Below are 24,666 nucleotides of genomic sequence, written 5' to 3'. Positions count from 1 at the left end.
CTAATTAGCATGCCGAATATTACTTGGAATGTGAATTGGAGCGAAATCGCTAATTCATAAGACCATTTTACAATTTTGACCCCAGTTAGAAACAGACTCTAAGGTGTAAAATTTCGATTGACCATATCTCGGAAACTGTAAGAGATAATGCAATTTGGCAATCGGCAACGTAATTAGCATGCCGAATATTACTTGGAATGTGAATTGGAGCGAAATCTCTAATTCATAAGACCATTTTACAATTCTGGCCCAAGTTAGAAGCAGAGCCAATATTGTAAGATGTCGATAGTCCATATCTAGGAAACTATAAGAGATAATGCAATTTGGCAATCGGCAACTTAATTAGCATGCCGAATATTACTTGGATTGTGAATTGGACCGAAATCGCTAATTCATAAAACCGTTTTACAATTCTGGCCCAAGTTAGAAGCAGAGCCAATATTGTAAGATGTCGATAGTCCATATCTAGGAAACTATAAGAGATAATGCAATTTGGCAATCGGCAAAGTAATTAGCATGCCGAATATTACTTGGAATGTGAATTGGAGCCAAATCGCTAATTCATAAGACCATTTTACAATTCTGGCCCAAGTTAGAAGCAGCGCCAATATTGTATGATGTCGATAGTCCATATCTAGGAAACTATAAGATATAATGCAATTTGGCAATCGGCAACGTAATTAGCATGCCGAATATTACTTGGAATGTGAATTGGAGCGAAATCGCTAATTCATAAGACCATTTTACATTTCTGGCCCCAGTTAGAGGCAGAGCCAATATTGTAAGATGTCGATAGTCCATATCTCGGAAACTATAAGAGATAATGCAATTTGGCTTCGGTTTGGTTTTGTTTGGTTTGGTTTGGTTTGGTTTGGTTTGGTTTGGTTTGGTTTGGTTTGGCCAACAATTCTGGCCCAAGTTAGAAGCAGAGCCAATATTGAAAGATGTCGATAGTCCATATCTAGGAAACTATAAGAGATAATGCAATTTGGCAATCGGCAACGTAATTAGCATGCCGAATATTACTTGGAATGTGAATTGGAGCGAAATCGCTAATTCATAAGACCATTTTACAATTCTGGCCCAAGTTAGAAGCAGAGCCAATATTGTAAGATGTCGATAGTCCATATCTCGGAAACTATAAGAGATAATGCAATTTGGCAATAGGCAACCTAATTAGCATGCCGAATATTACTTGGAATGTGAATTGGAGCGAAATCGCTAATTCATAAGACCGTTTTACAATTTTGACCCCAGTCAGAAACAGACTCTAAGGTGTAAAATTTCGATTGACCATATCTCGGAAACTGTAAGAGATAATGCAATTTGGCAATCGGCAACGTAATTAGCATGCCGAATATTACTTGGATTGTGAATTGGAACGAAATCGCTAATTCATAAGGCCATTTTACAATTTTGACCCCAGTTAGAAACAGACTCTAAGGTGTAAAATTTCGATTGCCCATATCTCGGAAACTGTAAAAGATAATGCAATTTGGCAATCGGCAACGCAATTAGCATGCCGAATATTACTTGGATTGTGAATTGGAACGAAATCGCTAATTCATAAGACCGTTTTACATTTCTGGCCCAAGTTAGAAGCAGAGCCAATATTGTAAGATGTCGATAGTCCATATCTAGGAAACTATAAGAGATAATTCAATTTGGCAATCGGCAACGTAATTAGCATGCCGAATATTACTTGGAATGTGAATTGGAGCGAAATCGCTAATTCATAAGACCATTTTACAATTTTGACCCCAGTTAGAAACAGACTCTAAGGTGTAAAATTTCGATTGCCCATATCTCGGAAACTATAAGAGATAATGCAATTTGGCTATCGGCAACGTAATTAGCAAGCCGAGTATTACTTGGAATGTGAATTGGAGCGAAATCGCTAATTCATAAGACCATTTTACAATTCTGGCCCAAGTTAGAAGCAGAGCCAATATTGTAAGATGTCGATAGTCCATATCTCGGAAACTATAAGAGATAATGCAATTTGGCAATAGGCAACGTAATTAGCATGCCGAATATTACTTGGAATGTGAATTGGAGCGAAATCGCTAATTCATAAGACCGTTTTACAATTTTGACCCCAGTTAGAAACATACTCTAAGGTGTAAAATTTCGATTGACCATATCTCGGAAACTGTAAAAAATAATGCAATTTGGCAATCGGCAACGCAATTAGCATGCCGAATATTACTTGGATTGTGAATTGGAACGAAATCGCTAATTCATAAGACCGTTTTACATTTCTGGCCCAAGTTAGAAGCAGAGCCAATATTGTAAGATGTCGATAGTCCATATCTCGGAAACTATAAGAGATAATGCAATTTGGCAATAGGCAACCTAATTAGCATGCCGAATATTAGTTGGAATGTGAATTGGAGCGAAATCGCTAATTCATAAGACCATTTTACAATTCAGGCCCAAGTTAGAAGCAGAGCCAATACTGTAAGATGTCGATAGTCCATATCTCGGAAACTATAAGAGATAATGCAATTTGGCAATAGGCAACCTAATTAGCATGCCGAATATTACTTGGAATGTGAATTGGAGCGAAATCGCTAATTCATAAGACCATTTTACAATTTTGACCCCAGTTAGAAACAGACTCTAAGGTGTAAAATTTCGATTGACCATATCTCGGAAACTGTAAGAGATAATGCAATTTGGCAATCGGCAACGTAATTAGCATGCCGAATATTACTTGGAATGTGAATTGGAGCGAAATCTCTAATTCATAAGACCATTTTACAATTCTGGCCCAAGTTAGAAGCAGAGCCAATATTGTAAGATGTCGATAGTCCATATCTAGGAAACTATAAGAGATAATGCAATTTGGCAATCGGCAACTTAATTAGCATGCCGAATATTACTTGGATTGTGAATTGGACCGAAATCGCTAATTCATAAAACCGTTTTACAATTCTGGCCCAAGTTAGAAGCAGAGCCAATATTGTAAGATGTCGATAGTCCATATCTAGGAAACTATAAGAGATAATGCAATTTGGCAATCGGCATCGTAATTAGCATGCCGAATATTACTTGGAATGTGAATTGGAGCGAAATCGCTAATTCATAAGACCATTTTACAATTCTGGCCCAAGTTAGAAGCAGAGCCAATATTGTAAGATGTCGATAGTCCATATCTAGGAAACTATAAGAGATAATGCAATTTGGCAATCGGCAACGTAATTAGCATGCCGAATATTACTTGGAATGTGAATTGGAGCGAAATCGCTAATTCATAAGACCATTTTACAATTCTGGCCCAAGTTAGAAGCAGAGCCAATATTGTAAGATGTCGATAGTCCATATCTCGGAAACTATAAGAGATAATGCAATTTGGCTTTGGTTTGGTTTGGTTTGGTTTGGTTTGGTTTGGTTTGGTTTGGTTTGGTTTGGTTTGGTTTGGTTTGGTTTGGTTTGTTTTGGTTTGGTTTGGTTTGGTTTGGTTTGGTTTGGTTTGGTTTGGCCAACAATTCTGGCCCAAGTTAGAAGCAGAGCCAATATTGTAAGATGCCGATAGTCCATATCTCGGAAACTATAAGAGATAATGCAATTTGGCAATGGGCAACCTAATTAGCATGCGAATATTAGTTGGAATGTGAATTGGAGCGAAATCGCTAATTCATAAGACCATTTTACAATTCTGGCCCAAGTTAGAAGCAGAGCCAATATTGTAAGATGCCGATAGTCCATATCTCGGAAACTATAAGAGATAATGCAATTTGGTAATAGGCAACCTAATTAGCATGCCGAATATTACTTGGAATGTGAATTGGAGCGAAATCGCTAATTCATAAGACCATTTTACAATTTTGACCCCAGTTAGAAACAGACTCTAAGGTGTAGAATTTCAATTGCCCATATCTCGGAAACTATAAGAGATAATGCAATTTGGCTATCGGCAACGTAATTAGCAAGCCGAATATTACTTGGAATGTGAATTGGAGCGAAATCGCTAATTCATAAGACCATTTTACAATTCTGGCCCAAGTTAGAAGCAGACCCAATATTGTAAGATGTCGATAGTCCATATCTCGGAAACTATAAGAGATAATGCAATTTGGCAATAGGCAACCTAATTAGCATGCCGAATATTACTTGGAATGTGAATTGGAGCGAAATCGCTAATTCATAAGACCGTTTTACAAATTTGACCCCAGTTAGAAACAGACTCTAAGGTGTAAAATTTCGATTGACCATATCTCGGAAACTGTAGGAGATAATGCAATTTGGCAATCGGCAACGTAATTAGCATGCCGAATATTACTTGGAATGTGAATTGGAGCGAAATCGCTAATTCATAAGACCATTTTACAATTCTGGCCCAAGTTAGAAGCAGAGCCAATATTGTAAGATGTCGATAGTCCATATCTCGGAAACTATAAGAGATAATGCAATTTGGCAATAGGCAACGTAATTAGCATGCCGAATATTACTTGGAATGTGAATTGGAGCGAAATCGCTAATTCATAAGACCGTTTTACAATTTTGACCCCAGTTAGAAACAGACTCTAAGGTGTAAAATTTCGATTGACCATATCTCGGAAACTGTAAGAGATAATGCAATTTGGCAATCGGCAACGTAATTAGCATGCCGACTATTACTTGGATTGTGAATTGGAACGAAATCGCCAATTCATAAGACCGTTTAACAATTTTGACCCCAGTTAGGAACAGACTCTAAGGTGTAAAATTTCGATTGACCATGTCACGGAAACTGTAAGAGATAATGCAATTTGGCAATCGGCAACGTAATTAGCATGCCGAATATTACTTGGATTGTGAATTGGAACGAAATCGCTAATTCATAAGACCGTTTTACAATTCTGGCCCAAGTTAGAAGCAGAGCCAATATTGTAAGATGTCGATAGTCCATATCTAGGAAACTATAAGAGATAATGCAATTTGGCAATCGGCAACGTAATTAGCATGCCGAATATTACTTGGAATGTGAATTGGAGCGAAATCGCTAATTCATAAGACCATTTTACAATTTTGACCCCAGTTAGAAACAGACTCTAAGGTGTAAAATTTCGATTTCCCATATCTCGGAAACTATAAGAGATAATGCAATTTGGCTATCGGCAACGTAATTAGCAAGCCGAGTATTACTTGGAATGTGAATTGGAGCGAAATCACTAATTCATAAGACCATTTTACAATTCTGGCCCAAGTTAGAAGCAGAGCCAATATTGTAAGATGTCGATAGTCCATATCTCGGAAACTATAAGAGATAATGCAATTTGGCAATAGGCAACGTAATTAGCATGCCGAATATTACTTGGAATGTGAATTGGAGCGAAATCGCTAATTCATAAGACCGTTTTACAATTTTGACCCCAGTTAGAAACATACTCTAAGGTGTAAAATTTCGATTGACCATATCTCGGAAACTGTAAAAGATAATGCAATTTGGCAATCGGCAACGCAATTAGCATGCCGAATATTACTTGGATTGTGAATTGGAACGAAATCGCTAATTCATAAGACCGTTTTACATTTCTGGCCCAAGTTAGAAGCAGAGCCAATATTGTAAGATGTCGATAGTCCATATCTCGGAAACTATAAGAGATAATGCAATTTGGCAATCGGTAACGTAATTAGCATGCCGAATATTACTTGGAATGTGAATTGGAGCGAAATCGCTAAATCATAAGACCATTTTACAATTTTGACCCCAGTTAGAAACAGACTCTAAGGTGTAAAATTTCGATTGCCCATATCTCGGAAACTATAAGAGATAATGCAATTTGGCTATCGGCAACGTAATTAGCAAGCCGAGTATTACTTGGAATGTGAATTGGAGCGAAATCGCTAATTCATAAGACCATTTTACAATTCTGGCCCAAGTTAGAAGCAGAGCCAATATTTTAAGATGTCGATAGTCCATATCTCGGAAACTATAAGAGATAATGCAATTTGGCAATAGGCAACGTAATTAGCATGCCGAATATTACTTGGAATGTGAATTGGAGCGAAATCGCTAATTCATTCGTTTTACAATTTTGACCCCAGTTAGAAACATACTCTAAGGTGTAAAATTTCGATTGACCATATCTCGGAAACTGTAAAAGATAATGCAATTTGGCAATCGGCAACGCAATTAGCATGCCGAATATTACTTGGATTGTGAATTGGAACGAAATCGCTAATTCATAAGACCGTTTTACATTTCTGGCCCAAGTTAGAAGCAGAGCCAATATTGTAAGATGTCGATAGTCCATATCTCGGAAACTATAATAGATAATGCAATTTGGCAATAGGCAACGTAATTAGCATGCCGAATATTACTTGGAATGTGAATTGGAGCGAAATCGCTAATTCATAAGACCGTTTTACAATTTTGACCCCAGTTAGAAACAGACACTAAGGTGTAAAATTTCGATTGACCATATCTCGGAAACTGTAAGAGATAATGCAATTTGGCAATCGGCAACGTAATTAGCATGCCGAATATTACTTGGATTGTGAATTGGAACGAAATTGCCAATTCATAAGACCGTTTTACAATTTTGACCCCAGTTAGAAACAGACACTAAGGTGTAAAATTTCGATTGACCATATCTCGGAAACTGTAAGAGATAATGCAATTTGGCAATCGGCAACGTAATTAGCATGCCGAATATTACTTGGAATGTGAATTGGAGCGAAATCGCTAATTCATAAGACCATTTTACAATTCTGGCCCAAGTTAGAAGCAGAGCCAATATTGTAAGATGTCGATAGTCCATATCTAGGAAACTATAAGAGATAATGCAATTTGGCAATCGGCAACGTAATTAGCATGCCGAATATTACTTGGAATGTGAATTGGAGCGAAATCGCTAATTCATAAGACCATTTTACAATTCTGGCCCAGGTTAGAAGCAGAGCCAATATTGTAAGATGTCGATAGTCCATATCTCGGAAACTATAAGAGATAATGCAATTTGGCTTTGGTTTGGTTTGGTTTGGTTTGGTTTGGTTTGGTTTGGTTTGGTTTGGTTTGGTTTGGTTTGGTTTGGTTTGGTTTGGTTTGGTTTGGTTTGGTTTGGTTTGTTTTGGTTTGGTTTGGTTTGGTTTGGTTTGGTTTGGTTTGGTTTGGCCAACAATTCTGGCCCAAGTTAGAAGCAGAGCCAATATTGTAAGATGTCGATAGTCCATATCTCGGAAACTATAAGAGATAATGCAATTTGGCAATAGGCAACGTAATTAGCATGCCGAATATTACTTGGAATGTGAATTGGAGCGAAATCTCTAATTCATAAGACCGTTTTACAATTTTGACCCCAGTTAGAAACATACTCTAAGGTGTAAAATTTCGATTGACCATATCTCGGAAACTGTAAAAGATAATGCAATTTGGCAATCGGCAACGTAATTAGCATGCCGAATATTACTTGGATTGTGAATTGGAACGAAATCGCTAATTCATAAGACCGTTTTACAATTTTGACCCCAGTTAGAAACAGACTCTAAGGTGTAAAATTTCGATTGACCATATCTCGGAAACTGTAAGAGATAATGCAATTTGGCAATCGGCAACGTAATTAGCATGCCGAATATTACTTGGATTGTGAATTGGAACGAAATTGCCAATTCATAAGACCGTTTTACAATTTTGACCCCAGTTAGAAACAGACTCTAAGGTGTAAAATTTCGATTGACCATATCTCGGAAACTGTAAGAGATAATGCAATTTGGCAATCGGCAACTTAATTAGCATGCCGAATATTACTTGGATTGTGAATTGGAACGAAATCGCTAATTCATAAAACCGTTTTACAATTCTGGCCCAAGTTGACCATTTTACAATTCTGGCCCAAGTTAGAAACATACTCTAAGGTGTAAAATTTCGATTGACCATATCTCGGAAACTGTAAAAGATAATGCAATTTGGCAATCGGCAACGCAATTAGCATGCCGAATATTACTTGGATTGTGAATTGGAACGAAATCGCTAATTCATAAGACCGTTTTACATTTCTGGCCCAAGTTAGAAGCAGAGCCAATATTGTAAGATGTCGATAGTCCATATCTCGGAAACTATAATAGATAATGCAATTTGGCAATAGGCAACGTAATTAGCATGCCGAATATTACTTGGAATGTGAATTGGAGCGAAATCGCTAATTCATAAGACCGTTTTACAATTTTGACCCCAGTTAGAAACAGACTCTAAGGTGTAAAATTTCGATTGACCATATCTCGGAAACTGTAAGAGATAATGCAATTTGGCAATCGGCAACGTAATTAGCATGCCGAATATTACTTGGATTGTGAATTGGAACGAAATTGCCAATTCATAAGACCGTTTTACAATTTTGACCCCAGTTAGAAACAGACACTAAGGTGTAAAATTTCGATTGACCATATCTCGGAAACTGTAAGAGATAATGCAATTTGGCAATCGGCAACGTAATTAGCATGCCGAATATTACTTGGAATGTGAATTGGAGCGAAATCGCTAATTCATAAGACCATTTTACAATTCTGGCCCAAGTTAGAAGCAGAGCCAATATTGTAAGATGTCGATAGTCCATATCTAGGAAACTATAAGAGATAATGCAATTTGGCAATCGGCAACTTAATTAGCATGCCGAATATTACTTGGATTGTGAATTGGAACGAAATCGCTAATTCATAAAACCGTTTTACAATTCTGGCCCAAGTTAGAAGCAGAGCCAATATTGTAAGATGTCGATAGTCCATATCTAGGAAACTATAAGAGATAATGCAATTTGGCAATCGGCAAAGTAATTAGCATGCCGAATATTACTTGGAATGTGAATTGGAGCCAAATCGCTAATTCATAAGACCATTTTACAATTCTGGCCCAAGTTAGAAGCAGAGCCAATATTGTATGATGTCGATAGTCCATATCTAGGAAACTATAAGATATAATGCAATTTGGCAATCGGCAACGTAATTAGCATGCCGAATATTACTTGGAATGTGAATTGGAGCGAAATCGCTAATTCATAAGACCATTTTACATTTCTGGCCCAAGTTAGAGGCAGAGCCAATATTGTAAGATGTCGATAGTCCATATCTCGGAAACTATAAGAGATAATGCAATTTGGCTTTGGTTTGGTTTTGTTTGGTTTGGTTTGGTTTGGTTTGGTTTGGTTTGGTTTGGTTTGGTTTGGCCAACAATTCTGGCCCAAGTTAGAAGCAGAGCCAATATTGTAAGATGTCGATAGTCCATATCTAGGAAACTATAAGAGATAATGCAATTTGGCAATCGGCAACGTAATTAGCATGCCGAATATTACTTGGAATGTGAATTCGAGCGAAATCGCTAATTCATAAGACCATTTTACAATTCTGGCCCAAGTTAGAAGCAGAGCCAATATTGTAAGATGTCGATAGTCCATATCTCGGAAACTATAAGAGATAATGCAATTTGGCAATAGGCAACCTAATTAGCATGCCGAATATTACTTGGAATGTGAATTGGAGCGAAATCGCTAATTCATAAGACCGTTTTACAATTTTGACCCCAGTCAGAAACAGACTCTAAGGTGTAAAATTTCGATTGACCATATCTCGGAAACTGTAAGAGATAATGCAATTTGGCAATCGGCAACGTAATTAGCATGCCGAATATTACTTGGATTGTGAATTGGAACGAAATCGCTAATTCATAAGACCATTTTACAATTTTGACCCCAGTTAGAAACAGACTCTAAGGTGTAAAATTTCGATTGCCCATATCTCGGAAACTGTAAAAGATAATGCAATTTGGCAATCGGCAACGCAATTAGCATGCCGAATATTAGTTGGAATGTGAATTGGAGCGAAATCGCTAATTCATAAGACCATTTTACAATTCTGGCCCAAGTTAGAAGCAGAGCCAATACTGTAAGATGTCGATAGTCCATATCTCGGAAACTATAAGAGATAATGCAATTTGGCAATAGGCAACCTAATTAGCATGCCGAATATTACTTGGAATGTGAATTGGAGCGAAATCGCTAATTCATAATACCATTTTACAATTTTGACTCCAGTTAGAAACAGACTCTAAGGTGTAAAATTTCGATTGGCCATATCTCGGAAACTATAAGAGATAATGCAATTTGGCTATCGGCAACGTAATTAGCAAGCCGAATATTACTTGGAATGTGAATTGGAGCGAAATCGCTAATTCATAAGACCATTTTACAATTCTGGCCCAAGTTAGAAGCAGACCCAATATTGTAAGATGTCGATAGTCCATATCTCGGAAACTATAAGAGATAATGCAATTTGGCAATAGGCAACGTAATTAGCATGCCGAATATTACTTGGAATGTGAATTGGAGCGAAATCGCTAATTCATAAGACCGTTTTACAATTTTGACCCCAGTTAGAAACAGACACTAAGGTGTAAAATTTCGATTGACCATATCTCGGAAACTGTAAGAGATAATGCAATTTGGCAATCGGCAACGTAATTAGCATGCCGAATATTACTTGGATTGTGAATTCGAACGAAATTGCCAATTCATAAGACCGTTTTACAATTTTGACCCCAGTTAGAAACAGACACTAAGGTGTAAAATTTCGATTGACCATATCTCGGAAACTGTAAGAGATAATGCAATTTGGCAATCGGCAACGTAATTAGCATGCCGAATATTACTTGGAATGTGAATTGGAGCGAAATCGCTAATTCATAAGACCATTTTACAATTCTGGCCCAAGTTAGAAGCAGAGCCAATACTGTAAGATGTCGATAGTCCATATCTCGGAAACTATAAGAGATAATGCAATTTGGCAATAGGCAACCTAATTAGCATGCCGAATATTACTTGGAATGTGAATTGGAGCGAAATCGCTAATTCATAAGACCATTTTACAATTTTGACCCCAGTTAGAAACAGACTCTAAGGTGTAAAATTTCGATTGCCCATATCTCGGAAACTATAAGAGATAATGCAATTTGGCTATCGGCAACGTAATTAGCAAGCCAAATATTACTTGGAATGTGAATTGGAGCGAAATCGCTAATTCATAAGACCATTTTACAATTCTGGCCCAAGTTAGAAGCAGATCCAATATTGTAAGATGTCGATAGTCCATATCTCGGAAACTATAAGAGATAATGCAATTTGGCAATAGGCAACGTAATTAGCATGCCGAATATTACTTGGAATGTGAATTGGAGCGAAATCGCTAATTCATAAGACCGTTTTACAATTTTGACCCCAGTTAGAAACGGACTCTAAGGTGTAAAATTTCGATTGACCATATCTCGGAAACTGTAAGAGATAATGCAATTTGGCAATCGGCAACGTAATTAGCATGCCGAATATTACTTGGATTGTGAATTGGAACGAAATCGCCAATTCATAAGACCGTTTTACAATTTTGATCCCAGTTAGAAACAGACTCTAAGGTGTAAAATTTCGATTGACCATATCTCGGAAACTGTAAGAGATAATGCAATTTGGCAATCGGCAACGTAATTAGCATGCCGAATATTACTTGGAATGTGAATTGGAGCGAAATCGCTAATTCATAAGACCATTTTACAATTCTGGCCCAAGTTAGAAGCAGAGCCAATATTGTAAGATGTCGATAGTCCATATCTAGGAAACTATAAGAGATAATGCAATTTGGCAATCGGCAACGTAATTAGCATGCCGAATATTACTTGGAATGTGAATTGGAGCGAAATCGCTAATTCATAAGACCATTTTACAATTCTGGCCCAGGTTAGAAGCAGAGCCAATATTGTAAGATGTCGATAGTCCATATCTCGGAAACTATAAGAGATAATGCAATTTGGCTTTGGTTTGTTTTGGTTTAGTTTGGTTTGGTTTGGTTTGGTTTGGTTTGGTTTGGTTTGGTTTGGTTTGGTTTGGTTTGGTTTGGTTTGGTTTGGTTTGGTTTGGTTTGGTTTGTTTTGGTTTGGTTTGGTTTTGTTTGATTTGGTTTGGTTTGGTTTGGCCAACAATTATGGCCCAAGTTAGAAGCAGAGCCAATATTGTAAGATGTCGATAGTCCATATCTCGGAAACTATAAGAGATAATGCATTTTGGCAATCGGCAACGTAATTAGCATGCCGAATATTACATGGAATGTGAATTGGAGCGAAATCGCTAATTCATAAGACCATTTATTGTAAGACCAATATTGTAAGATGTCGATAGTCCATATCTCGGAAACTATAAGAGATAATGCAATTTGGCAATAGGCAACGTAATTAGCATGCCGAATATTACTTGGAATGTGAATTGGAGCGAAATCTCTAATTCATAAGACCGTTTTACAATTTTGACCCCAGTTAGAAACATACTCTAAGGTGTAAAATTTCGATTGACCATATCTCGGAAACTGTAAAAGATAATGCAATTTGGCAATCGGCAACGTAATTAGCATGCCGAATATTACTTGGATTGTGAATTGGAACGAAATCGCTAATTCATAAGACCGTTTTACAATTTTGACCCCAGTTAGAAACAGACTCTAAGGTGTAAAATTTCGATTGACCATATCTCGGAAACTGTAAGAGATAATGCAATTTGGCAATCGGCAACGTAATTAGCATGCCGAATATTACTTGGACTGTGAATTGGAACGAAATTGCCAATTCATAAGACCGTTTTACAATTTTGACCCCAGTTAGAAACAGACTCTAAGGTGTAAAATTTCGATTGACCATATCTCGGAAACTGTAAGAGATAATGCAATTTGGCAATCGGCAACTTAATTAGCATGCCGAATATTACTTGGATTGTGAATTGGAACGAAATCGCTAATTCATAAAACCGTTTTACAATTCTGGCCCAAGTTAGAAGCAGAGCCAATATTGTAAGATGTCGATAGTCCATATCTAGGAAACTATAAGAGATAATGCAATTTGGCAATCGGCAAAGTAATTAGCATGCCGAATATTACTTGGAATGTGAATTGGAGCCAAATCGCTACTTCATAAGACCATTTTACAATTCTGGCCCAAGTTAGAAACATACTCTAAGGTGTAAAATTTCGATTGACCATATCTCGGAAACTGTAAAAGATAATGCAATTTGGCAATCGGCAACGCAATTAGCATGCCGAATATTACTTGGATTGTGAATTGGAACGAAATCGCTAATTCATAAGACCGTTTTACATTTCTGGCCCAAGTTAGAAGCAGAGCCAATATTGTAAGATGTCGATAGTCCATATCACGGAAACTATAATAGATAATGCAATTTGGCAATAGGCAACGTAATTAGCATGCCGAATATTACTTGGAATGTGAATTGGAGCGAAATCGCTAATTCATAAGACCGTTTTACAATTTTGACCCCAGTTAGAAACAGACTCTAAGGTGTAAAATTTCGATTGACCATATCTCGGAAACTGTAAGAGATAATGCAATTTGGCAATCGGCAACGTAATTAGCATGCCGAATATTACTTGGATTGTGAATTGGAACGAAATTGCCAATTCATAAGACCGTTTTACAATTTTGACCCCAGTTAGAAACATACTCTAAGGTGTAAAATTTCGATTGACCATATCTCGGAAACTGTAAAAGATAATGCAATTTGGCAATCGGCAACGCAATTAGCATGCCGAATATTACTTGGATTGTGAATTGGAACAAAATCGCTAATTCATAAGACCGTTTTACATTTCTGGCCCAAGTTAGAAGCAGAGCCAATATTGTAAGATGTCGATAGTCCATATCTCGGAAACTATAAGAGATAATGCAATTTGGCAATAGGCAACCTAATTAGCATGCCGAATATTAGTTGGAATGTGAATTGGAGCGAAATCGCTAATTCATAAGACCATTTTACAATTCTGGCCCAAGTTAGAAGCAGAGCCAATATTGTAAGATGTCGATAGTCCATATCTCGGAAACTATAAGAGATAATGCAATTTGGCAATAGGCAACGTAATTAGCATGCCGAATATTACTTGGAATGTGAATTGGAGCGAAATCGCTAATTCATAAGACCGTTTTACAATTTTGACCCCAGTTAGAAACATACTCTAAGGTGTAAAATTTCGATTGACCATATCTCGGAAACTGTAAAAGATAATGCAATTTGGCAATCGGCAACGCAATTAGCATGCCGAATATTACTTGGATTGTGAATTGGAACGAAATCGCTAATTCATAAGACCGTTTTACATTTCTGGCCCAAGTTAGAAGCAGAGCCAATATTGTAAGATGTCGATAGTCCATATCTCGGAAACTATAAGAGATAATGCAATTTGGCAATAGGCAACCTAATTAGCATGCCGAATATTAGTTGGAATGTGAATTGGAGCGAAATCGCTAATTCATAAGACCATTTTACAATTCTGGCCCAAGTTAGAAGCAGAGCCAATACTGTAAGATGTCGATAGTCCATATCTCGGAAACTATAAGAGATAATGCAATTTGGCAATAGGCAACCTAATTAGCATGCCGAATATTACTTGGAATGTGAATTGGAGCGAAATCGCTAATTCATAAGACCATTTTACAATTCTGGCCCAAGTTAGAAGCAGAGCCAATATTGTAAGATGTCGATAGTCCATATCTCGGAAACTATAAGAGATAATGCAATTTGGCTTTGGTTTGTTTTGGTTTGGTTTGGTTTGGTTTGGTTTGGTTTGTTTTGGTTTGGTTTGGTTTTGTTTGGTTTGGTTTGGTTTGGTTTGGCCAACAATTCTGGCCCAAGTTAGAAGCAGAGCCAATATTGTAAGATGCCGATAGTCCATATCTCGGAAACTATAAGAGATAATGCAATTTGGCAATAGGCAACCTAATTAGCATGCCGAGTATTAGTTGGAATGTGAATTGGAGCGAAATCGCTAATTCATAAGACCATTTTACAATTCTGGCCCAAGTTAGAAGCAGAGCCAATACTGTAAGATCTCGATAGTCCATATCTCGGAAACTATAAGAGATAATGCAATTTGGTAATAGGCAACCTAATTAGCATGCCGAATATTACTTGGAATGTGAATTGGAGCGAAATCGCTAATTCATAAGACCATTTTACAATTTTGACCCCAGTTAGAAACAGACTCTAAGGTGTAAAATTTCGATTGCCCATATCTCGGAAACTATAAGAGATAATGCAATTTGGCTATCGGCAACGTAATTAGCAAGCCGAATGTTACTTGGAATGTGAATTGGAGCGAAATCGCTAATTCATAAGACCATTTTACAATTCTGGCCCAAGTTAGAAGCAGACCCAATATTGTAAGATGTCGATAGTCCATATCTCGGAAACTATAAGAGATAATGCAATTTGGCAATAGGCAACCTAATTAGCATGCCGAATATTACTTGGAATGTGAATTGGAGCGAAATCGCTAATTCATAAGACCGTTTTACAAATTTGACCCCAGTTAGAAACAGACTCTAAGGTGTAAAATTTCGATTGACCATATCTCGGAAACTGTAAGAGATAATGCAATTTGGCAATCGGCAACGTAATTAGCATGCCGAATATTACTTGGAATGTGAATTGGAGCGAAATCGCTAATTCATAAGACCATTTTACAATTCTGGCCCAAGTTAGAAGCAGAGCCAATATTGTAAGATGTCGATAGTCCATATCTCGGAAACTATAAGAGATAATGCAATTTGGCAATAGGCAACGTAATTAGCATGATGAATATTACTTGGAATGTGAATTGGAGCGAAATCGCTAATTCATAAGACCGTTTTACAATTTTGACCCCAGTTAGAAACAGACTCTAAGGTGTAAAATTTCGATTGACCATATCTCGGAAACTGTAAGAGATAATGCAATTTGGCAATCGGCAACGTAATTAGCATGCCGACTATTACTTGGATTGTGAATTGGAACGAAATCGCCAATTCATAAGACCGTTTTACAATTCTGGCCCAAGTTAGAAGCAGAGCCAATATTGTAAGATGTCGATAGTCCATATCTAGGAAACTATAAGAGATAATGCAATTTGGCAATCGGCAACGTAATTAGCATGCCGAATATTACTTGGAATGTGAATTGGAGCGAAATCGCTAATTCATAAGACCATTTTACAATTTTGACCCCAGTTAGAAACAGACTCTAAGGTGTAAAATTTCGATTGCCCATATCTCGGAAACTATAAGAGATAATGCAATTTGGCTATCGGCAACGTAATTAGCAAGCCAAGTATTACTTGGAATGTGAATTGGAGCGAAATCGCTAATTCATAAGACCATTTTACAATTCTGGCCCAAGTTAGAAGCAGAGACAATATTGTAAGATGTCGATAGTCCATATCTCGGAAACTATAAGAGATAATGCAATTTGGCAATAGGCAACGTAATTAGCATGCCGAATATTACTTGGAATGTGAATTGGAGCGAAATCGCTAATTCATAAGACCGTTTTACAATTTTGACCCCAGTTAGAAACATACTCTAAGGTGTAAAATTTCGATTGACCATATCTCGGAAACTGTAAAAGATAATGCAATTTGGCAATCGGCAACGCAATTAGCATGCCGAATATTACTTGGATTGTGAATTGGAACGAAATCGCCAATTCATAAGACCGTTTTACAATTCTGGCCCAAGTTAGAAGCAGAGCCAATATTGTAAGATGTCGATAGTCCATATCTAGGAAACTATAAGAGATAATGCAATTTGGCAATAGGCAACGTAATTAGCATGCCGAATATTACTTGGAATGTGAATTGGAGCGAAATCGCTAATTCATAAGACCATTTTACAATTTTGACCCCAGTTAGAAACAGACTCTAAGGTGTAAAATTTCGATTGCCCATATCTCGGAAACTATAAGAGATAATGCAATTTGGCTATCGGCAACGTAATTAGCAAGCCGAGTATTACTTGGAATGTGAATTGGAGCGAAATCGCTAATTCATAAGACCATTTTACAATTCTGGCCCAAGTTAGAAGCAGAGCCAATATTGTAAGATGTCGATAGTCCATATCTCGGAAACTATAAGAGATAATGCAATTTGGCAATAGGCAACGTAATTAGCATGCCGAATATTACTTGGAATGTGAATTGGAGCGAAATCGCTAATTCATAAGACCGTTTTACAATTTTGACCCCAGTTAGAAACATACTCTAAGGTGTAAAATTTCGATTGACCATATCTCGGAAACTGTAAAAGATAATGCAATTTGGCAATCGGCAACGCAATTAGCATGCCGAATATTACTTGGATTGTGAATTGGAACGAAATCGCTAATTCATAAGACCGTTTTACATTTCTGGCCCAAGTTAGAAGCAGAGCCAATATTGTAAGATGTCGATAGTCCATATCTCGGAAACTATAATAGATAATGCAATTTGGCAATAGGCAACGTAATTAGCATGCCGAATATTACTTGGAATGTGAATTGGAGCGAAATCGCTAATTCATAAGACCGTTTTACAATTTTGACCCCAGTTAGAAACAGACTCTAAGGTGTAAAATTTCGATTGACCATATCTCGGAAACTGTAAGAGATAATGCAATTTGGCAATCGGCAACGTAATTAGCATGCCGAATATTACTTGGATTGTGAATTGGAACGAAATTGCCAATTCATAAGACCGTTTTACAATTTTGACCCCAGTTAGAAACAGACACTAAGGTGTAAAATTTCGATTGACCATATCTCGGAAACTGTAAGAGATAATGCAATTTGGCAATCGGCAACGTAATTAGCATGCCGAATATTACTTGGAATGTGAATTGGAGCGAAATCGCTAATTCATAAGACCATTTTACAATTCTGGCCCAAGTTAGAAGCAGAGCCAATATTGTAAGATGTCGATAGTCCATATCTAGGAAACTATAAGAGATAATGCAATTTGGCAATCGGCAACGTAATTAGCATGCCGAATATTACTTGGAATGTGAATTGGAGCGAAATCGCTAATTCATAAGACCATTTTACAATTCTGGCCCAGGTTAGAAGCAGAGCCAATATTGTAAGATGTCGATAGTCCATATCTCGGAAACTATAAGAGATAATGCAATTTGGCTTTGGTTTGTTTTGGTTTAGTTTGGTTTGGTTTGGTTTGGTTTGGTTTGGTTTGGTTTGGTTTGGTTTGGTTTGGTTTGGTTTGGTTTGGTTTGGTTTGGTTTGGTTTGGTTTGGTTTGTTTTGGTTTGGTTTGGTTTTGTTTGATTTGGTTTGGTTTGGTTTGGATAACAATTCTGGCCCAAGTTAGAAGCAGAGCCAATATTGTAAGATGTCGATAGTCCATATCTCGGAAACTATAAGAGATAATGCATTTTGGCAATCGGCAACGTAATTAGCATGCCGAATATTCCATGGAATGTGAATTGGAGCGAAATCGCTAATTCATAAGACCATTTATTGTAAGACCAATATTGTAAGATGTCGATAGTCCATATCTCGGAAACTATAAGAGATAATGCAATTTGGCAATAGGCAACGTAATTAGCATGCCGAATATTACTTGGAATGTGAATTGGAGCGAAATCTCTAATTCATAAGACCGTTTTACAATTTTGACCCCAGTTAGAAACATACTCTAAGGTGTAAAATTTCGATTGACCATATCTCGGAAACTGTAAAAGATAATGCAATTTGGCAATCGGCAACGTAATTAGCATGCCGAATATTACTTGGATTGTGAATTGGAACGAAATTGCCAATTCATAAGACCGTTTTACAATTTTGACCCCAGTTAGAAACAGACTCTAAGGTGTAAAATTTCGATTGACCATATCTCGGAAACTGTAAGAGATAATGCAATTTGGCAATCGGCAACTTAATTAGCATGCCGAATATTACTTGGATTGTGAATTGGAACGAAATCGCTAATTCATAAAACCGTTTTACAATTCTGGCCCAAGTTAGAAGCAGAGCCAATATTGTAAGATGTCGATAGTCCATATCTAGGAAACTATAAGAGATAATGCAATTTGGCAATCGGCAAAGTAATTAGCATGCCGAATATTACTTGGAATGTGAATTGGAGCCAAATCGCTACTTCATAAGACCATTTTACAATTCTGGCCCAAGTTAGAAGCAGAGCCAATATTGTAAGATGTCGATAGTCCATATCTAGGAAACTATAAGATATAATGCAATTTGGCAATCGGCAACGTAATTAGCATGCCGAATATTACTTGGAATGTGAATTGGAGCGAAATCGCTAATTCATAAGACCATTTTACATTTCTGGCCCAAGTTAGAGGCAGAGCCAATATTGTAAGATGTCGATAGTCCATATCTCGGAAACTATAAGAGATAATGCAATTTGGCTTTGGTTTGGTTTTGTTTGGTTTGGTTTGGTTTGGTTTGGTTTGGTTTGGTTTGGTTTGGCCAACAATTCTGGCCCAAGTTAGAAGCAGAGCCAATATTGTAAGATGTCGATAGTCCATATCTAGGAAACTATAAGAGATAATGCAATTTGGCAATCGGCAACGTAATTAGCATGCCGAATATTACTTGGAATGTGAATTGGAGCGAAATCGCTAATTCATAAGACCATTTTACAATTCTGGCCCAAGTTAGAAGCAGAGCCAATATTGTAAGATGTCGATAGTCCATATCTCGGAAACTATAAGAGATAATGCAATTTGGCAATAGGCAACCTAATTAGCATGCCGAATATTACTTGGAATGTGAATTGGAGCGAAATCGCTAATTCATAAGACCGTTTTACAATTTTGACCCCAGTCAGAAACAGACTCTAAGGTGTAAAATTTCGATTGACCATATCTCGGAAACTGTAAGAGATAATGCAATTTGGCAATCGGCAACGTAATTAGCATGCCGAATATTACTTGGATTGTGAATTGGAACGAAATCGCTAATTCATAAGACCATTTTACAATTTTGACCCCAGTTAGAAACAGACTCTAAGGTGTAAAATTTCGATTGCCCATATCTCGGAAACTGTAAAAGATAATGCAATTTGGCAATCGGCAACGCAATTAGCATGCCGAATATTACTTGGATTGTGAATTGGAACGAAATCGCTAATTCATAAGACCGTTTTACATTTCTGGCCCAAGTTAGAAGCAGAGCCAATATTGTAAGATGTCGATAGTCCATATCTAGGAAACTATAAGAGATAATGCAATTTGGCAATCGGCAACGTAATTAGCATGCCGAATATTACTTGGAATGTGAATTGGAGCGAAATCGCTAATTCATAAGACCATTTAACAATTTTGACCCCAGTTAGAAACAGACTCTAAGGTGTAAAATTTCGATTGCCCATATCTCGGAAACTATAAGAGATAATGCAATTTGGCTATCGGCAACGTAATTAGCAAGCCGAGTATTACTTGGAATGTGAATTGGAGCGAAATCGCTAATTCATAAGACCATTTTACAATTCTGGCCCAAGTTAGAAGCAGAGCCAATATTGTAAGATGTCGATAGTCCATATCTCGGAAACTATAAGAGATAATGCAATTTGGCAATAGGCAACGTAATTAGCATGCCGAATATTACTTGGAATGTGAATTGGAGCGAAATCGCTAATTCATAAGACCGTTTTACAATTTTGACCCCAGTTAGAAACATACTCTAAGGTGTAAAATTTCGATTGACCATATCTCGGAAACTGTAAAAGATAATGCAATTTGGCAATCGGCAACGCAATTAGCATGCCGAATATTACTTGGATTGTGAATTGGAACGAAATCGCTAATTCATAAGACCGTTTTACAATTCTGGCCCAAGTTAGAAGCAGAGCCAATATTGTAAGATGTCGATAGTCCATATCTAGGAAACTATAAGAGATAATGCAATTTGGCAATCGGCAACGTAATTAGCATGCCGAATATTACTTGGAATGTGAATTGGAGAGAAATCGCTAATTCATAAGACCATTTTACAATTTTGACCCCAGTTAGAAACAGACTCTAAGGTGTAAAATTTCGATTGCCCATATCTCGGAAACTATAAGAGATAATGCAATTTGGCTATCGGCAACGTAATTAGCAAGCCGAGTATTACTTGGAATGTGAATTGGAGCGAAATCGCTAATTCATAAGACCATTTTACAATTCTGGCCCAAGTTAGAAGCAGAGCCAATATTGTAAGATGTCGATATTCCATATCTCGGAAACTATAAGAGATAATGCAATTTGGCAATAGGCAACGTAATTAGCATGCCGAATATTACTTGGAATGTGAATTGGAGCGAAATCGCTAATTCATAAGACCGTTTTACAATTTTGACCCCAGTTAGAAACATACTCTAAGGTGTAAAATTTCGATTGACCATATCTCGGAAACTGTAAAAGATAATGCAATTTGGCAACCGGCAACGCAATTAGCATGCCGAATATTACTTGGATTGTGAATTGGAACGAAATCGCTAATTCATAAGACCGTTTTACATTTCTGGCCCAAGTTAGAAGCAGAGCCAATATTGTAAGATGCCGATAGTCCATATCTCGGAAACTATAATAGATAATGCAATTTGGCAATAGGCAACGTAATTAGCATGCCGAATATTACTTGGAATGTGAATTGGAGCGAAATCGCTAATTCATAAGACCGTTTTACAATTTTGACCCCAGTTAGAAACAGACTCTAAGGTGTAAAATTTCGATTGACCATATCTCGGAAACTGTAAGAGATAATGCAATTTCGCAATCGGCAACGTAATTAGCATGCCGAATATTACTTGGATTGTGAATTGGAACGAAATTGCCAATTCATAAGACCGTTTTACAATTTTGACCCCAGTTAGAAACAGACACTAAGGTGTAAAATTTCGATTGACCATATCTCGGAAACTGTAAGAGATAATGCAATTTGGCAATCGGCAACGTAATTAGCATGCCGAATATTACTTGGAATGTGAATTGGAGCGAAATCGCTAATTCATAAGACCATTTTACAATTCTGGCCCAAGTTAGAAGCAGAGCCAATATTGTAAGATGTCGATAGTCCATATCTAGGAAACTATAAGAGATAATGCAATTTGGCAATCGGCAACGTAATTAGCATGCCGAATATTACTTGGAATGTGAATTGGAGCGAAATCGCTAATTCATAAGACCATTTTACAATTCTGGCCCAGGTTAGAAGCAGAGCCAATATTGTAAGATGTCGATAGTCCATATCTCGGAAACTATAAGAGATAATGCAATTTGGCTTTGGTTTGTTTTGGTTTAGTTTGGTTTGGTTTGGTTTGGTTTGGTTTGGTTTGGTTTGGTTTGGTTTGGTTTGGTTTGGTTTGGTTTGGTTTGGTTTGTTTTGGTTTGGTTTGGTTTTGTTTGATTTGGTTTGGTTTGGTTTGGCCAACAATTCTGGCCCAAGTTAGAAGCAGAGCCAATATTGTAAGATGTCGATAGTCCATATCTCGGAAACTATAAGGGATAATGCATTTTGGCAATCGGCAACGTAATTAGCATGCCGAATATTACATGGAATGTGAATTGGAGCGAAATCGCTAATTCATAAGACCATTTATTGTAAGACCAATATTGTAAGATGTCGATAGTCCATATCTCGGAAACTATAAGAGATAATGCAATTTGGCAATAGGCAACGTAATTAGCATGCCGAATATTACTTGGAATGTGAATTGGAGCGAAATCTCTAATTCATAAGACCGTTTTACAATTTTGACCCCAGTTAGAAACATACTCTAAGGTGTAAAATTTCGATTGACCATATCTCGGAAACTGTAAAAGATAATGCAATTTGGCAATCGGCAACGTAATTAGCATGCCGAATATTACTTGGATTGTGAATTGGAACGAAATCGCTAATTCATAAGACCGTTTTACAATTTTGACCCCAGTTAGAAACAGACTCTAAGGTGTAAAATTTCGATTGACCATATCTCGGAAACTGTAAAAGATAATGCAATTTGGCAATCGGCAACGTAATTAGCATGCCGAATATTACTTGGATTGTGAATTGGAACGAAATCGCTAATTCATAAGACCGTTTTACAATTTTGACCCCAGTTAGAAACAGACTCTAAGGTGTAAAATTTCGATTGACCATATCTCGGAAACTGTAAGAGATAATGCAATTTGGCAATCGGCAACTTAATTAGCATGCCGAATATTACTTGGAATGTGAATTGGAGCGAAATCGCTAATTCATAAGACCATTTTACAATTCTGGCCCTAGTTAGAAGAAGTGCCAATATTGTTAGATGTCGATAGTCCATATCTCGGAAACTATAAGAGATAATGCAATTTGGCAATCGGCAACGTAATTAGCATGCCGAATATTACTTGGAATGTGAATTGGAACGAAATCGCTAATTCGTAAGACCATTTTACAATTTTGACCCCAGTTAGAAACAGACTCTAAGGTGTAAAATTTCGATTGTCCATATCTCGGAAACTATAAGAGATAATGCAATTTGGCAATCGGCAACGTAATTAGCATGCCGAATGTTACTTGGAATGTGAATTGGAGCGAAATCGCTAATTCATAAGACCATTTTACAATTCTGGCCCAAGTTAGAAGCAGAGCCAATATTGTCAGATGTCGATAGTCCATATCTCGGAAACTATAAGAGATAATGCAATTTGGCAATCGGCAGCGTAATTAGCATGCCGAATATTACTTGGAATGTGAATTGGAACGAAATAGCTAATTCATAAGACCATTTTACAATTCTGGCCCAAGTTAGAAGCAGAGCCAATATTGTCAGATGTCGATAGTCCATATCTCGGAAACTATAAGAGATAATGCAATTTGACAATCGGCAACGTAATTAGCACGCCGAATATTACTTGGAATGTGAATTGGAACGAAATCGTTAATTCGTAAGACCATTTTACAATTCTGGTCCAAGTTAGAAGCAGAGCCAATTTTGTTAGATGTCGATAGTCCATATCTCGGTAACTATAAGAGATAATGCAATTTGGCAATCGGCAGCGTAATTAGCATGCCGAATATTACTTGGAATGTGAATTGGAACGAAATCGCTAATTCGTAAGACCATTTTACAATTTTGACCCCAGTTAGAAACAGACTCTAAGGTGTAAAATTTCGATTGTCCATATCTCGGAAACTATAAGAGATAATGCAATTTGGCAATCGGCAACGTAATTAGGATGCCGAATAATACTTAGAATGTGAATTGGAGCGAAATCGCTAATTCATAAGACCATTTTACAATTCTGGCCCAAGTTAGAAGCAGAGCCAATATTGTTAGATGTCGATAGTCCATATCTCGGAAACTAAGGTCGATTGACCATATCTCGGAAACTGTAAGAGATAATGCAATTTGGCAATCGGCAACGTAATTAGCATGCCGAATATTACTTGGAATGTGAATTGGAGAGAAATCGCTAATTCATAAGACCATTTTACAATTTTGACCCCAGTTAGAAACAGACTCTAAGGTGTAAAATTTCGATTGCCCATATCTCGGAAACTATAAGAGATAATGCAATTTGGCTATCGGCAACGTAATTAGCAAGCCGAGTATTACTTGGAATGTGAATTGGAGCGAAATCGCTAATTCATAAGACCATTTTACAATTCTGGCCCAAGTTAGAAGCAGAGACAATATTGTAAGATGTCGATATTCCATATCTCGGAAACTATAAGAGATAATGCAATTTGGCAATAGGCAACGTAATTAGCATGCCGAATATTACTTGGAATGTGAATTGGAGCGAAATCGCTAATTCATAAGACCGTTTTACAATTTTGACCCCAGTTAGAAACATACTCTAAGGTGTTTTGGTTTAGTTTGGTTTGGTTTGGTTTGGTTTGGTTTGGTTTGGTTTGGTTTGGTTTGGT

Source organism: Rhynchophorus ferrugineus, unplaced genomic scaffold (assembly GCF_030347505.1).
Source record: "Rhynchophorus ferrugineus isolate W39M unplaced genomic scaffold, kcgeb_rfMv2 rfM13, whole genome shotgun sequence".
Classification (NCBI taxonomy): domain Eukaryota; kingdom Metazoa; phylum Arthropoda; class Insecta; order Coleoptera; family Curculionidae; genus Rhynchophorus; species Rhynchophorus ferrugineus.
This window is presented reverse-complemented; position numbering follows the sequence as displayed.